General features: G+C 43.6%; 1 pseudogene; it reads left to right on the top strand.

Moving 5' to 3' along the window:
• Positions 1-374: 374 nt before the first annotated feature.
• Positions 375-856, top strand: LOC144679348 (NADH dehydrogenase [ubiquinone] 1 beta subcomplex subunit 4 pseudogene; annotated as a pseudogene).
• The last annotated feature ends 15884 nt before the right edge of the window (positions 857-16740 follow it).

Raw genomic sequence — 16740 nt, 5'->3', positions numbered from 1 at the left:
CAGTGGAAGACACGAGTGACATCCCCAAAGTTCAAGAGAGTCAGGGGGCAGAGGTGAGTATGGTGGCCATTACCAAGCAGCAAGTGCTAGGAAAACTGAAAGGTCTGAAGGTGGATAAATCACCTGGACCAGATGGGTTACACCCAAGAGTTCTGAAGGAGATAGCTGAAGAGATAGTGGAGGCGTTAGCGGTGATTTTTCAGGAATCACTGGAGTCAGGGAGGGTCCTAGGGGACTGGGAAATCGCTAATGTAACCCCCCTGTTTAAGAAGGGAGTGAGGCAAAAGACGGGAAATTACAGGCCGATTAGCCTGACCTCGTTCGTTGGTAAGATTTTAGAGTCCATGTTTGTGAATAAAGTTTTTGTTGAAGCCATGGCAGATTATAAATAGGCGCCGCTCGCCTCCCGGCCTCAAACCCTTGATTCGCGCAACTACCTGGAGCTGAGCCCAGAGAAGCGCCGGGCCCAAGAGGAGAGACTCGCCATCCGTGCCTGCCTCAAGCTGCAATATTTGAGCCAGCTCAACAACCCAAGGTGGACCGAGCTGATAGAAGACCCAGCCCTCACTCGATGGGTGTATGCTCGCAATCTGAAACACATCTATCCTAATTTCGTCCAAGTCCTAAGACATCACTGATGGGATTTCTCTGTGGCATAGTGCCTCTATTTGTCTGGTACTACGTCTTCAAAACTGATCAGGATGGTAAAGAAAAGCTTATCAAGGAGGGAATGGAGCGACCATTTAGTCTAACGTCATGAGTGCTTTTAGCAGAGATGACATATGACTAGTAATTGTACGGTATGTTATGCAAAAATTAAACATCCTTATGCTTTAAATAAACATTGATTTAATTTTTTTTTTAAAAATTAAGGATGAGAGTTCAGAATACTTGGAAGTGCATGGTAAAATAGGGCAAAGTCAGCATGGTTTCATCAAGGGGAGGTCATGCCTGACAAGTCTGTTAGAATTCTTTGAGGAGGTAATGAGTAAGTTAGACAAAGGAGAGCCAATGGATGTTATCTACTTGGACTTCCAGAAGGCCTTTGACAAGCTGCTGCACAGGAGACTGCTCAGTAAGATAAGAGCCCATGGTGTTAGAGACAAGGTACTAGCATGGATATTGGCTGTCTGGCAAGAGGCAGAGAGTGGGGATAAGGGAGTCCTTCTCAGGATGGCGACTGGTGACTAGTGGAGTTCCTCAGGGGTCAGTGTTGGGACCACAACTTTTCACCTTATATATTAATGATCTAGATGAAGGAACTGAGGGCATCCTGGCTAAGTTTGCAGATGATACAAAGATAGGTGGAGCGACAGGTAGTATTGAAGAGGCGGGGAGACTGCAGAAGGATTTGGACAGGTTAGGAGAATGGGCAAAGAAGTGGCAGATGGAATACAACGTGGGGAAGTGTGAGGTCATGCACTTTGGTAGGAAGAATAGAAGCATAGACTATTTTCTAAATGGGGAGAGAATTCAGAAATCTGGAGTGCAAAGGGACTTGGGAGTCCTAGTCCAGGATTGTCCTAAGGTTAACTTGCAGGTTGAGTCGGTAGTTAGGAAGGCAAATGCAATGTTGGCATTTATTTCAAGAGGACTAGAATATAAAAGCAGGGATGTGCTGCTGAGGCTTTATAAGGCTCTGATCAGACCACATTTAGAATATTGTGAGCAATTTTGGGCCCCGTATCTCAGGAAGGATGTGCTGGCCCTGGAGAGGGTCCAGAGGAGGTTCACAAGAACAATCCCAGGAATGAAAGATTTAACATATGAGGAACGTTTGAGGACTCTGGGTCTATACTCGATGGAGTTTAGAAGGATGAGGGGGGATCTGATTGGAACTTACAGAATACTGAAAGGCCTGGATAGAGTGGACGTGGGGAAGATGTTTCCATTAGTAGGAAAGACTAGGTCCCGAGGGCACAGCCTCAGAATAAAGGGAAGACCTTTTAGAACAGAGATGAGGAGAAACTTCTTTAGCCAGAGAGTAGTGAATCTATGAAATTCATTGCCACAGAAGGCTATGGAGGCTAGGTCATTGAGTGTATTTAAGACCGAGATAGATAGGTTCTTGAATGGTAAGGGGATCAAAGGTTATGGGGAGAAGGCAGGAGAATGGGGTTGAGAAACTTATCAGCCATGATTAAATGGCGGAGCAGACTCGATGGGCCAAATGGCCTAATTTCTGCTCCTATGTCTTATGTCTTATGTCTTATGGACTGTGGACTAAAATTACAATGGCTGCAGTTGAAAGACATGTCCACTGGAACAGGATGAGAGATATACAGAATGTTGCAGCCCTGGAACAGTGTTCCATGAAAGACAGAATGGTGCCAGGAAGGAGTCCTGGACCAAGGGAGCTGCCTGACAACAGCATTTAATTGGGTCCTGACCAGGTGACCAGGGTTTGTATGAAGAGCAGGGTAGCTCCCTGTGTGTGAATAGCTCCTAGCCTGACAGGAACAAGACCTAAAACCTCTTTCTCCTGTGTCTGGAAGATTCCAATAATTCCACAATAATAGCTTGCTGGCTTTTCTTCTAATACCTCTATAACCTGCTCTCTCTCTCTCTCTCTTTATGAAAACCCCTGTCAAGGGGCAAATGGGAAAATCACTTTCAGAGACATTGAAAGGCAGGTGCTCAGCCAGTGAACTGAATACTTAAAGTGCTGGAAATCTACCTCGTGTCATCAACAAGAACTGAAAGGAATTTGGAAGACATCGATCAAAATCAACCCATCGAATCCTGTACTCCGCAATTGGTGCTCTTGAACTGTTTTATCCCACCCTTAAAATCCATGTTTTGTGTGTCTTATGTGTCGTGTATGTGTGTGTGTGTGTAGGGGTTTAAGAAGGGGGTAGAGTTTAAGTTATAGTGTTAGAAGTTAGCAGTTCATATTTCTTTCTTTTGCCACTGGTTAACAACAGTTTGTCCAATAAACAGTTATTTATTTATTAAGTTTACAAACCTGGCACTCGTATTCTGTTAACCTAAATTAAACAGTTAGCTATAATTCGAGCAATCTGGTGGTTTGATCAAACTTTTCACATTTGTCGTGGCTCGGGGAACAGTGGGGCTTGATATTACAGTGCACTATCCCCAGTGGATTGCGATAGCACTCATGTGTGAACTGGTTTTTCAGCTGCTATAAAGCTGCCATGCACACTGACTTGCTGATGCCATGGTTGAAAGGATGGCACTATGTGGATTTGCTTAAGGCAGTGCGCTAATGGAGTGCTAATCACTTCCCACAGTGGCTATATATTCCCAAGATTGCTGTGCCTCCCAGGGTGACCTCATTGTGAGGGCAGAAGGTGACTAATACTTCCTCAGTGATCATTATGAGGTTTCTGACCTATCCTGAGATGTTCATGCTGAGAATGAAGATATTGTTGTGTCCCCAGCATTGAAGGCTGAAGAGAACTGTGAGTGTGAAAATTAATCCTCACCTTATTCCTCCTGGAATCTTGTAGCTATGAAATTGTCACGGGCATGTCTGCCACATCATGCCTGTGCAATGGCATCCTCATGTAGCTCATTTGAATCCTTGTCCACTTTAGAGTCATCCCTTTTTGCGTCCTCCTTGCCTGAGGAGAACTCTAGCTGCTCAATGTCTCCATCCAACAATACATTCCCCCTTCGCAGCGCTAGGTTGTGCAGGGAACATCAAACAATGATGGTGTGGGACACTGTGGTGAGTATTGGAGAGCTTTGCCTGACTGGTTCAACATCAGAAACACATTTTCAAGAGGCTAATAGTTTGCTCTATTAAGGACCTTGTGGTGGAATGTACAGCATTGTATCTCTCCTCAGATAAACTATGTGACCGACGAACGGGCGTCATTAACCATGTCTTCTTGGGGTACCCCTTGTCACCAAGGAGCCAACCCTCTATGCACCAAGGTCCCTCAAATATCTGCAGCACCTGCAAATGACTCAAAATGTAAGAGTTATGAGAGGTCTCTGGGTACCTAGCACAAACATGTTGGGTCTGCTTTCTGTGATCGCAAATTAGCTGACCGTTCAGAGATTGAAACCCTTTTCTATTATTGAATCTCACAAGCTGCTGCCAGGAATCTCTCAAGGCCACATGTGTGCTGTTGATGGCACCCTGTAGTTTCAGGAAACCTGAGAGTGCAGCAAATCCCACAGCTCTGGCAACCTAGCTTGCTTCATCCACGCAGAACTGCACATAATTATGAGCTTTATTGAAAAGGAAATCTGTCACCTGCCCTATGCATTTGTGTGTTGTTGATTATGAGATTCCATAATGGAGTCTTGGAAGAATCCGCAGGCAAAAAAGTTTAATGCGGTGATAACCTTCAACGCAACCGACATGGGATATTTTCCAAGTCCTTGCGGCATTAGTTCCTCATTGAGAAGATGGCAAATGTGAGCTAACACAGCCCTAGACAAGTGAAGGTGCCCGTGGTATTGTATTTTGCTCATGTCCATGTATGAGCTCCATCTTCTCTAGACCCTTGGTCGCACCAAAAGTCTTTGTGCATTTTGCCCCTCCCCAGGGCTTCCTGGGGTCCTGCTGGCTCTTGTTTCTCAGGGCGATGGTCTTCCCTGAGTTGTGCTAATTGGCAACAGGCCCTTATTCTCCTCATTCTAATCATAGCTATCAACAAGGCAGCGTTGCCTGCAGCCTGCATTCTTCACTCCTCCTTTGTATTTACGAATGGATACAATTGAGCAATCAATGGTAATTCCCCTTGAATGGTCTCATCTAATATCCAAGGCAGGAGTCCAGTCCCTATCACTTGACCTGCCCTCAGTCTGTACATGGCATCCCCAGGCCACCCCTTGCAGGATGATTGCATCCTGGAGGTCAACCTGTGGCTGGGCATCCCCCTCAGATGTGACTGCACATTCACAACAAGGGACTTCAGAGTCATCCTTTTTCATGTCCTCCTTGTCTGAGGGGGAAGTCTAGCTCCTCAATGTCTCCCTCCGACAATACATCCCCCTGTCATAACACTAGGTTGTGCAGGGTACATCTGCCTAATGGATCCTCGCCTAAATGTGCACCATTTGTAAAGGAGCAAAACTTATTCATTGTGCATTAGACCCTCGAGTCCAGCACTCAGCTGAGTCATGCTTTCCATGGTTTGACCAGGAAATTAATAGGGTGCCCCTTCAATTGACCCAAAATTGTTGTGCTCAACTCCTCCCTCACACCTCTCCCCTGTCAATATTTTCAAGTTTTTTTTTCCAACTGCATTATTCATTAGTGATTGTGAACATGGTGCTCATCACTTTTGTGGGTGGGCACAGCTTCCAACCTCCCCCTATCACCCACCAAGTTCCTCCCATCTTCCTCCAAAGTCACTGCCTCTAATTCTCATTCTTCCTGTCACTATCCAGCTTTCCCCTCTTACCCTTGACCCTATTATTGTACATGTGAATATTCCTGTTCTTCCCCCTGAATCCTTCAATGCTGATGTCCCAATGCCATCTGTCGACCTGACCCCGCCTGTTCTTGAGGCCACATGCACACTTACTGTTCGGGCCACCCCTACACCCCCCATGAGATCCCCATCCAATACCACCCCCATGACTATTCAGCTACTGACATTCAGGATCCAGATGTCTCCCCTGAATGTTACCATGCTTTCATTCTCCCAATACCATGACTCAAACCCAGAGGGCCAAATGCCTTAGGTGACACCCTATACACCATTCTATGTGTGATCATCACTGCGCAGAGCGACCCCTCCCCGACTCCCCCCGCCCCCCCACCCCCCACCTAAGATTGGGATCAAGACATGTGTTCCATGCAGAACCTCCTAACATGGCTTGCATAGCCCCAGGGAAATCTCTGAAATATGCCCCCAACAATGTGGCCTCAGCCCCAGGACAATCTCTGAAACTTCCTGGACAGTCTTTTAACTGTTGCCCCTGGATAGTCTTTCACTCTTCCACTCTGTCCCTTGACCACCCCCTAATCTTGTCTCTGCCTCACCCCTCTCCTCTCATGTTCCCCCCCACCCCCGCCAGTCCTGTCTCAGTCTCTTTTGTGTTCCCCCTCAGTCCTGCTACTGTCTCACCTTCCTCTCTCATGCCCTGCCCCCCCAGTCCTTTCTCCATCTCACCTCTTCCCTCTCTTGATCCCCCGTCCCGTCCCGTCTCTGTCTCACCTTCCCCCCTCGTGTTCCCACCCATCACCCCGGCCTAATCCTGCCCCCGTCTCACCCCTCCCTGCTGGTCATGTCGTCTGTGTCCAGCCTTGGTGCAGCTTGTGCTATAGGCACCTGATATGTAGCAGTTATGATGTGAAAGGAAGGTGATAGCAGCATCTATAGGCCTCCAAGTCGTGAATGAAGTGAAGCTCGACAGGTGTGCGCTACTTATATACAGTTGTAAATCAGACCATTCTAATAATCCACTGGCAGGCCTCTAATTTGGAGGGGGAATGTAATTCTGGTGAGTTGGCCTTTTAATGAGCATTCATGAGATCCAAGTGAATGCAAATTTGGTTCCTGACATAACTCAGCAGGAAACTTGATCCACCTTTAACCCACCATCAAAGTCTGGAGAACAAAATTCCAAACCACTTTTCCACCGGCAGGAAACTGGCTTTTTCATTCACGCCAAATTTAGTGCCCCTGCCTGCCACTGGTGGGAATAGGAAAATTCTGCCCGTGGTAGCTGAATTAAACAACCATGGCAAAGCTTGCTGCTGAAACGATCGAGTTCCAGACCCGCTGCCATTCCCCCACTGCGAATGGGTCAGCTCCATTAAAATTCCGCCCATCAACTCTGTTTCTATCTCCACAGAAGCTGCCAAACCTGCCAAGTGTTTCTACCATTTTCTGCTTCTCTCAGATTACCAGCATCTGCACTATTTTGCTCTTCCCTTTTTTTAGCACTTATATTAAGTAATATGTTGTAAGTCAGAATGTTCAATATTCCTGGTTAACTAGTTGAAATGCTTTAATGAACAGCAGTCCAGACATGACTCCCTAAACCTTCTGAAAAGTTAATGTGTACAGAACCATTCTAGTGAGTGATAGCTAGAAATCAATTCTGTCCCTAACTGTTTATCTGTTTATTTCTAAAGCAATATGTTCATATATTGCATCCGGGAAAGTCTACAGACAGGTAATTTTCTAAGTGCCAATCATCTTGTGACAAAGTTCGATCCGCAGATTCAGGCAATATTGTCTGACCATAAGAATACTTTGGAGATACAAACCTTTAAAGCACATTCAGGGGAATAACTGGGTAAAACTGCTTTCAATAGTCACTTAATGCTCAGTTGTCCGGGGCAGTCACTGAATGTAGATTGGTAAATTTTCAGGGGCACTTGTCAATGATACAACCTCTTGGGAGTTTTTCTGAATCAATTCTATATATCCACAGTATAACTCTGTGGAGAACTAAAGCTTTTGAAATAGATAACACCTTTGACGTAATGATGCGGTATTATGTAGGCAATACAGTTGGAAACATTAGTTTAATTTACTTCTCGACAACTTCTTCTTCTGCATTCATCACCATTCTTGCTTTGATCTTCTCTGGCATTTTATCATTCCTAGCTTGTACGTCTGAAGTTGTCATTACCTCTCTATTCCTGCTAGAGCTGAATACATATTTTTCTTCAGGGAATGTGGTTTCAGATTTGGATTTAAATCTCATCCACTTCAAAAATGAAATATTTTTGCACTACCAAATCTGAACACCAGTCTGCAAAATTATTTATCAATAGAAAGTGTATACTGAAGCCTACTAATTTTAGAGTAATTACTTCCCAAAGAAGAATTGCAAACTTAGAGATGAGCTCACTTGGTACAATTGGGAGAATTTTATTATCTTCTATAACCAAAGAACATTGACAGCGATGTTCCTTCAACCTTCTATTCATGATACCAGACACTGAATTAAGTTACTTTAGAGAGAAGGCACAATGCTGCCTGCCAGTTCCTTTTAGTACCCTGTTTTGTAAAGGTTGAGCGTTAAAGTACATCTTAAAAGTGATTGTTTTTGATAATAACTTACAATCAATGCGTTGAAAGGGCATTTCTTTATGTCCTATTTTAAATGAGCTTTAATCACTTCAGAATATTAGGGACATCGGAACATAGGACAGAAGTAGGTCATTCAGTCCTTTGAGCCTGTTTCTGCATTCAATGAGATCATGGCTGATCTGTGACCTAAGTCCATATGCCAGCCTTTGTCCCATATCCCTTAATATCTTAGGTGAACAAAACTCAATCATTCTCAGATTTAAAATTAACAATTGATCTAGCACCAATTGCTATTTGCGGAATTAGAGAGTTCCAAACTTTTATCACCCTTTGTTGAAGAGAAGATTTGATCGAGGCGTTCAATATAATGAGAGGTCTGGAAAGAGTAGCTGGGGAGAAACTGTTCCTGAGAACCGGAGGAGCTTATCGAATGGTAAAAAAAACCAAAGGTGACATGAGGAAATTTTTTTTATGCAGCAAGTGTTTAAGATCTGGAATGCACTACCTGACAATGTGGTGAGGCATGTTCAATTCAAAATAAGCACCTGAAGAGAAGAATTTCCAGTGCAAGGTGGGAGAGTGAGACTAGCTGAGGTGTTCTTGCAGAGATTGGCACAACAGGCCTAATGGCCTCCTTCTGTGCTGTAACCATTCTATGACTGTAAGGGCTGAATTTTACTAGACCTTGCGTGGGAATGGAAACAGTGGGGAGGTAGGGGCGAGGTGGGGGGGGGGTTAAATGGGAAAGCTGGTAAAATAGTAGGGAGTTGCATCAGGACATTTTTAAAAAATTTATTCTTTCATGAGATGTGGGTGTCAATAGCAAGGCCAGCATTTGTTGTGCATCCCTAACTCTCTGAAACTGAGTGGCTTGCTTGGCCTTTTCAGGGGGCAGTTAAGAATCAACCACATTGCTGTGGGTCTGCAATCACATGTAGGCCAGGCGAGGCAAGGATGGTAGATTTCCTTCTCATTTTTATGATAATCGATGATAGTTTCATGGTCACTATTACTAAGACTAGCTTTCAATTACAGAATTATTAATTGAATTCAAATTCTGCCAGTTGCCATGGTGGGATTTCAACCTATGTCCCCAGAGCATTAACCTGGTCCTCTGGGGTTACTAGTGCAGCGACATAACCACTATGCCACTGTTTTCATGATACTACCCCTCTGCCAGGTAAGTTTCACAGTGGCAAACAGGAGGCGGGCTCTGAGGTGATTTGGCTGTCTGCTCTATGGAGGTGTGTAGCTAATTTACATAATTAAAGGCCCAAGTAAGGGCCATTTTTCATGGTTGTCGGCATTTGCCAATGGTGGAGTGGGTGCTGCTACATGGGTAGGTTACCAGCTTCATGGAGGTGGCCTCCTTTCAACAGTGTTGACAGCCAGTAGAGCCAGAGGCTCCATGCCCTAAGGAGACAGCCAAGGGAGGGAAAAGCAACCCCCATGGCCTCATTGATTCCACTGGAGGGGTTTGCCCTGTGATCAATGTGGCCTACCACTCCTAGTCATCCTGAATTTTAATTTTTACTTACCTGCTTGAGGGCACTTCCATTTCAAATTGGCCATTACTTACATAAAAGCAAAAAACTGCGGATGCTGGAAATCCAAAACAAAAACAAAAATACCTGGAAAAACTCAGCAGGTCTGGCAGCATCTGCGGAGAGGAACACAGTTAATGTTTCGAATCTGTATGACTCTTCAAGTCATACAGACTCGAAACATTAACTGTGTTCCTCTCCGCAGATGCTGCCAGACCTGCTGAGTTTTTCCAGGTATTTTTGTTTTTGTTTTGGCCATTACTTACCTTCCTCAATCCTGCACCTTCGGTGACTGTCATTCCAGTGGAAGCCTCTGATTGGCTGGCAGCTCTTAGTGGGCCTCACGAGGTTCTCATGCTGTGGAAGGCCCGCTGATGGCTTCTCTGCTGCCTGATTGTCTTATGATTCATCAGGTAGTAATGCAAATGCTTGTGGTTGCGTAAGATATATCCTTCTCTACTATATAAAATGAAATTTATCTTTTTATTTAAGTATCATTTGCCTGGTAAGTCATGTTTAATTTGCATTGGTTCTGAATTGGTTAGGCCACAGCTGGAATTTTGTGTACAGTTCACCATATTACAGGAGAGATATAATTGCTCTGGAGAGAGTTCAGAGGGGACTTACAAGAATATTGCCAGGACTTGATAATTGCAGCTATGAAGAGAGATTGTATAGGCTAGGGCTGTTTTCCTTAGAACAGAGGAGGCTAAGGAGTCACCTAATTGAGGTGTACAAAATTATGACGGGCCTAGATAGGGTAGGCAGGAAAGACTCATTTCCTCTAGCTAAGAGGTCAATTACCAGGAGATTTAAGGTGATTGGTAGAAGGCACAGATTTAAGGTGATTGGTAGAAGGATTCGAGGGGACATGAGGAAAAACTTTTTCACCCAGAGAGTGGTGGGTGTCTGGAATTCACTGCCTAAGTTGGTGGTTAAGGCTGAAATTCTAAACTCATTTAAAAGGTACCTGGACCTGTATCTGAAGTGCTGTAACCTGCAAGGCTACAGACCAGGTGATGGAAAGTGGGATTAAAATGAATGGTTAGTTTCTATTTTCTCTTTTTGGTAGGTGCAGACACGATTGGCAGAATGGCTTCTGCAACTTTTCTATGGTTCTATGATTTGTGTTAAAGTCAAAGCTACAAAAAGTAGAACCTTGTTGGTAACTTCTTTGCGGGTGATTTGATAAATTGGTTATTTTGGGTTACCCATGGGGATTGCAACATCAACAATGTCACATCTCACTTGCTTGATCACTACTTTGATTACAAAGTTTAATTGCTGATAAGCAAAACCTTTTTGATTCCAAGAGGTTAAATTTGTTTTTAAATTCATCAAAGTTTGAGCATTTATGAAGTTTACATTAACTTAATTGGTTAAATTAACCTCCCAATTCCAAGCCCATTTTGCCCTGAACTCCATATTTGAATCCCTCCAATCAGGCTTCTGACCTTGCCACAGTAATAGAATGGCTCTTATTAAAGTCACAAATGGCATCCTATTTGACTGTGACAAAGTTAAACTTTCCATCCTCGAGCTAACTGCAGCCCTTGACATGGTTGACCACACAATCCTCCTACAATAGCACACAATACTCAAGCTGAAGTCTAACCAGTGCCTTATGTAAATTCAGCATAACCTCCCTGCTCTTGTATTCTATGCCCCTATTAATGAAGGCTAGAATACTGTATGCTTTAGAAACAGCTCCCTCTACCTATCCTGTCATCTTTAATGACTTATGTACATATACACCCAGGTCTCTCTGCTCCTGCACACCCTTTAGAATAGTATGTTTTATTTTATACTGTCACTCCATGTTTTTTGTACCAAAGTGCATCACCTCACACTTCTCAGCATTGAACTTCATCTGCCACCTGTCAGGAAGGTATAATAATTTTTATAATGTTATTGGAATTTATTGTAAAATAGGGTAATAGTGGGGGCTGTGTGTATGTGTCTATGTGTGTGTGACTTAATTGAATTAAAGGCAGCTGGTTTGAAGGCTTTGAATTAACAGAAGACAAGCTAGATTTGAAATGTTAAGTAGGTAAACATAGGTGTAAAGGGGACATTTGCATCTTTAAATAAACCAGACTAGCTTGATTTCAAAGGAGGGGTGAAATGTTTCACCTGGCCAGGAGAAGTTGAGGGACAATGTGTTTATTTTTCTCAAAGATTACTGGTAAAATTAGTACTATGAGAGATTTTTATTATTAGAAAGGTAAAGTCCAAAGATATAGTGAAACAATGGGAATTTGCATTTAAAGGAGAAAATATGGATAAAGGAGAAAAGGCTGTGTGCAAGGGGAGGCATTCTAAGAAAATGTGAAACATCTCCAGCACCTAAGCCTCAAACTGCTGTCTACAAAGAACTGAAGTTAAGAAAACTCACTTTGAATTGGATTGTTCAGGGTATCATGTTTCTTTGCCGGGGTCTTTTAAAATCTATGTGCCTTACTGTTGCCTTAACAAAAGTGTAACTGGGGTTTAGATTAACTAGGGGATTTAGAAATTATCATAGCAGTAATTTGTATATTTATGGATGTACTTAAAATCATTTCTTCTATTAATAAAGGTTTAATTTAGTTTTGTAAGAAACCTGTAAGACTCGGTGGTCTCATTCCTACTGAATTCAAGGCACACATCTCAAAATTTATACAAATTGCAAAACAGTTGCAGTCATTGTTTCCAGTTTCCCTTTGGGATTTGAGCAGCTCAGCATGTGCCATCGGCTGTGCCATAACACACCTATTTGCCGACTCCATCAATGTGTCAATGTCCTTTTGAAGTTCTACACTGTCCTTCTCACAATTTTTGTGTCATCTGCAAACTTTGAAACTGTCCCCTGCACACCAAGATCTAGATCATTTATATATATCAGGAAAAGCAAGGGTCCCAATACCGACCCCTGGGAAACTCCACTACCAGCCTCTTCCAGCCCAAAAATTACTCATTAACCACTACTCTCTGTTTCCTACCCCTCAGCCAATTTTTTATTCACGTTGCTACTGTCCCTTTTATTCCATGACCTAAAACTTTCCTTACAAGTCTGTTGTGTGGCACTGTAATCAGTTCAATAAAGCCTCTCACAAAGACAGGCACTGAAGTAGACTGCTGTTCTTATTCATTGAAACAAGGGGGAGAATTTTCTTCCTGTCAGGCGGGCAGCTCGGGAGTGGGCGCAGGCAGGTGCGCAGCTGATCACTGCCTGCGATCGGTTGCGTGCCGCCATTTTGCATAGGCGGGCCAATTAAGGCCCGCCTAGCGTGACGCGCACCCGGAAGCGCTAAGCACTTAGCGCTACCTGTGTGAGTGGGGGGAGGAGGGAGAATTGGGGCGGAGCTGCCTCAGGGAGATTACTTTGATTATGAAAAGTTGAATAAAAGAATTTTTTTTAAATTTAGATATGTACCCTCATGTTACAGTGTCACACAAGCTGGGACATGTCAATGAATTTTAATAAAAATTTTTATTAAACTTACAAACCCTTCATGAAACCTCATCCCGCCTGTGGATGAGGGTCCATGAAAAATGCAAAGGCTGCCGGGCAGCCCAGATAAGTACCTCAATTAATTTAATAATGGCCTTGATAGGCCTTTGACAGTTCAGCGGGTGCGCAGCTGACTCTAGTGCGTGCCCGCCAAACTGAAGTTCGGAACGACATGCGGTGACACTGGGACGTATGCCGAATGGAAGATTCAGGCCATGGTGTAAAGGAGTGAAAAAAAATAAATGTTTGTACCCTGGAACTTATGCAGAGAAGACACCGACAACCCAGGAAAACAGAAAAGTTAAAAGCTGCTGAAAAAAAGGACAAAAAGGCTGCAAGTGAAATATTGGCTGCAGAGAGAAGACACAGTTAAGAAAGGCACGCAGAAAATTTCTAATCGGCAGACAGCAACTGCAAAAGGACAAAAGGAATGTAAACAAAAGCTGCAAGAAAATTACTAGCGAGTAAAAATGGCGACAGTAAATTTTCCAATCCCATATCCAGTAACATTAGATGGTGATACATGGCAAAACTGGCAGATTTTCCATTTACAATGGCAATACTATGAGTTTGCAATAGACTTAATTTACAAGCCTGAACTGATATGAATAGTCACACTTTTAACACTGTTGGGGAGGAACTGCTACGAAGCGCATACCACTCTAAATCTAACTATTGAGCAAAGAAAATAGACGGCAGAGAGTTTGAATACCTCAAATGCACATTTTGAACCCTGAATGAATGTTACGTATGAACGACAATTCAACACTTGAGTTCAGGGTGAAAACGAAACCATTGAACAGTACGTGACTGCAGTAACGTAGCTGACATAATCATGTGAATTCGGACAGCTAAAAGATGGTCTGATTAAGGATAGATTAGTTTTAGGTGTAAGAGGCCCCTCAGTGAGAGCAAGTAGAATAAAATATGAGAAACTGACGCTAAAGAAAGTGATAGATGTGTGTCGAAATGCGGGAGTTGTGAAACGCTAGTTAGAACATATGTATGGCAAAGCAGACCAGGAGATACATTATGCTGAGATACAGTCCCAGCCGAAACAAAGGAGCAATCACAGACAAATGGCAGGATGCAAATACTGTGGAGGACAGCATGTACAGGGAAAGAAGGATTGTCCAGCGTGGGGAAAACAGCGTTTTAACTTCAATCATTTCACACACAAGTTTTTGGCTTGAAAGAAGCAAACCATAAGACCATAAGATGTAGGAGCAGAAGTAGGCCATTCAGCCCAACGGGTCTGCTCTGCCATTCAGTAAGATCATGGCTGATCTGATAATCCTCAACTCTGCTTTCCTGCCTTTTCTCCATAACCCCTTGATTCCCTCATTGTTTAAAAGTCTGTCTATCTCAGCCTTAAATATACTTATCGACCCAGCCTCGACAGCCCTCTGTGGTAAAGAATTCCACAGATTGACTACACTCTGAGAGAAGAAATTCCTCCTCATCTCTTACTCTGCGATTATGCCCTCTGGTCCTAGGCTCTCCTACATGGGAAAACAACTTCTCAGCATCTACCCTGTCAGGCCCCCTAAAAATCTTATATGTTTCAATAAGGTTGCCTCTCATTCTTAAAATCTCCAGTGAGTACAGGCCCAACCTACTCAACCTCTCCTCATAAGAAAATCCCTCCATACCTGGGATCAACCTAATGAACCTTCTCTGGACTGCCTCCAATGCCATTATATCTTTCCATAGATAAGGGGACCAAATCTGTTCACTAACTAGTGCATTGCATAGTTTTAGCAAGACTTCCCTATTTTTATATTCCATTCCCTTTGAAATAAAGGCCAACATTCCATTTGCCTTACCTATTATCTGCTGAACTTGTAAACTAGCTTTTTGGGATTCATGCACGAGGACCCCCAAACCCCTCTGTGCTGCAGCTTTCTCCAGCCTTCCTCCATTTAAATAATATTCAGTTCCTCTATTCTTCCTGCCAAAATGCATAACCTCACATTTTCCCACATTATATTCCATCTGCCACATTTTTGCCCACTCACTTAACCTGTCTATATCCCTCTGTAGACTCCTTGTGTCATCCTCATCACTTGCCTTCCCACCGACTTTTATGTCATCCACAAACTTGGCAATAGTACATTCATTTCCCTCATCCAAGACATTAATATATATTGTAAATAATTGTGGTCCCAGCAATGATCCAGTTGCCATCCTGAAAATGCCCCCCGTATCCCAACTCTCTTTCTTCTAGTAATTAGCCCTTGAATGGTCCACAAAACACAACCCCAGTGACACCCCTGTTGTGATCATCCATATTATCCATATTCTGTCGAAATCTCATCCGCTGGATTAAAGGTCAGTCCTTCCCACCGAACAAAGCTGTGCAATGCAGAACAAATCACCACGTTCAATGCCACTTTGAAAAATGAGTACGACGAGGTTCCTCCTAACCTCTCCAGGCACTAGAAACATGAATTCAGCACCTTGATTGTTCTCTCTACCACTTCACTTGTGCACACATTTCCACGGTTGGATCTTTCCTATATTTTACTATTGGTCCTGTGGTAGGTCTTCTGGTAGGATGTCATTAGCTCTGGCTTCAGCAGGTGGTCATTGTCACCTAACATCAATCCAGATCCTTGATGCAGTCATTTTTAAAATTTGTTCATGGGATGTGGACGTCGCTGGCTAGGCCAATATTTATTGCCCATCCCTAATTGAGCATGAGAGGGTGGTGGTGAGCTGCCTTCTTGAACTGGTGCAGTCCATGTGGTGCAGGCACACCCACTGCTGTTAGGAAGGGAACTCCAGGATTTGACCCAGCAACAGTGAAGGAACTACGATATAGTCCCAAGTTAGGATGGTGTGTGACCTGGATGGGAATTTGCAGGTTGTGGTGTTCCCATGCATCTGCAGCGTTTGCCCTTCTAGGTGGTAGAGGTTTCAAGTTTGGAAGGTGCTGTTGAAGGAGCCTTGGACTCTACTAAGGATCTTATATAAGCCTGACTGCTGGCGGATAAAGGCATCATGAGAACTTCACGGTTATCTGCATTGACATCCAGGTCTGTAATTGGGAATCACAAAGTGTTACACGTTTAATGAATGAAATCCTTCCATCTTTCTGTATATAACAAATGTAAAATCATTTGGTATCCTCAATGCATTGTGCATTCTATTGATGGCCCCAAGCACCTTTGGGAAGCCAGTAATCCTATGGAATGCAATATATCTCTTCCTTTGTTGCACAGGGGGAATTTCAAAGTTGATGACCTCAGAAGCCCAATGGCAATGGCATCCGTGATCTGGTCTGTGGGCTCCTGCAGTGTTTGGGTGATGTTGTGCATCATCCATCCCTGATTAAAATGACACACATGCATAACTTTTCAGTGCAGTATTTAACTTTATGGCCATTGAAAAGGCAGTGTAAGACATATAGAGTTTGGCTGAAGGTCAATTAACTCTTTACAGAAGAACAGAGCGGAATCATACCAGATCTGCACAAAGTATAGTGGTGGGCAGGTATTGTCCCAAACACCGTATCGTCCCAAACCCGCCGCTTTAATTATGCATTCCTGGGAAACGCACCCGTTTCCAAGGCGGGCGGGCTCTCATTCAACCGCCATGCCATCACCTCGCCTCTTCATCATGCTGGGTACAATTTTTAAAGTGCAGACGTGCACACACCTCTCAGTGCTTCCAGCCCATGACTGCTGCACTGAAGACATGGCTTTGAAAGGCAAAATGACTGCAGCCCCCA

The sequence above is a fragment of the Cetorhinus maximus genome, chromosome 4, assembly GCF_964194155.1.
Source record: "Cetorhinus maximus chromosome 4, sCetMax3.hap1.1, whole genome shotgun sequence".
NCBI lineage: Eukaryota > Metazoa > Chordata > Chondrichthyes > Lamniformes > Cetorhinidae > Cetorhinus > Cetorhinus maximus.
Note: the sequence above shows the minus strand (reverse complement) of the source record. Positions and strands in the feature narration are given on the sequence as shown.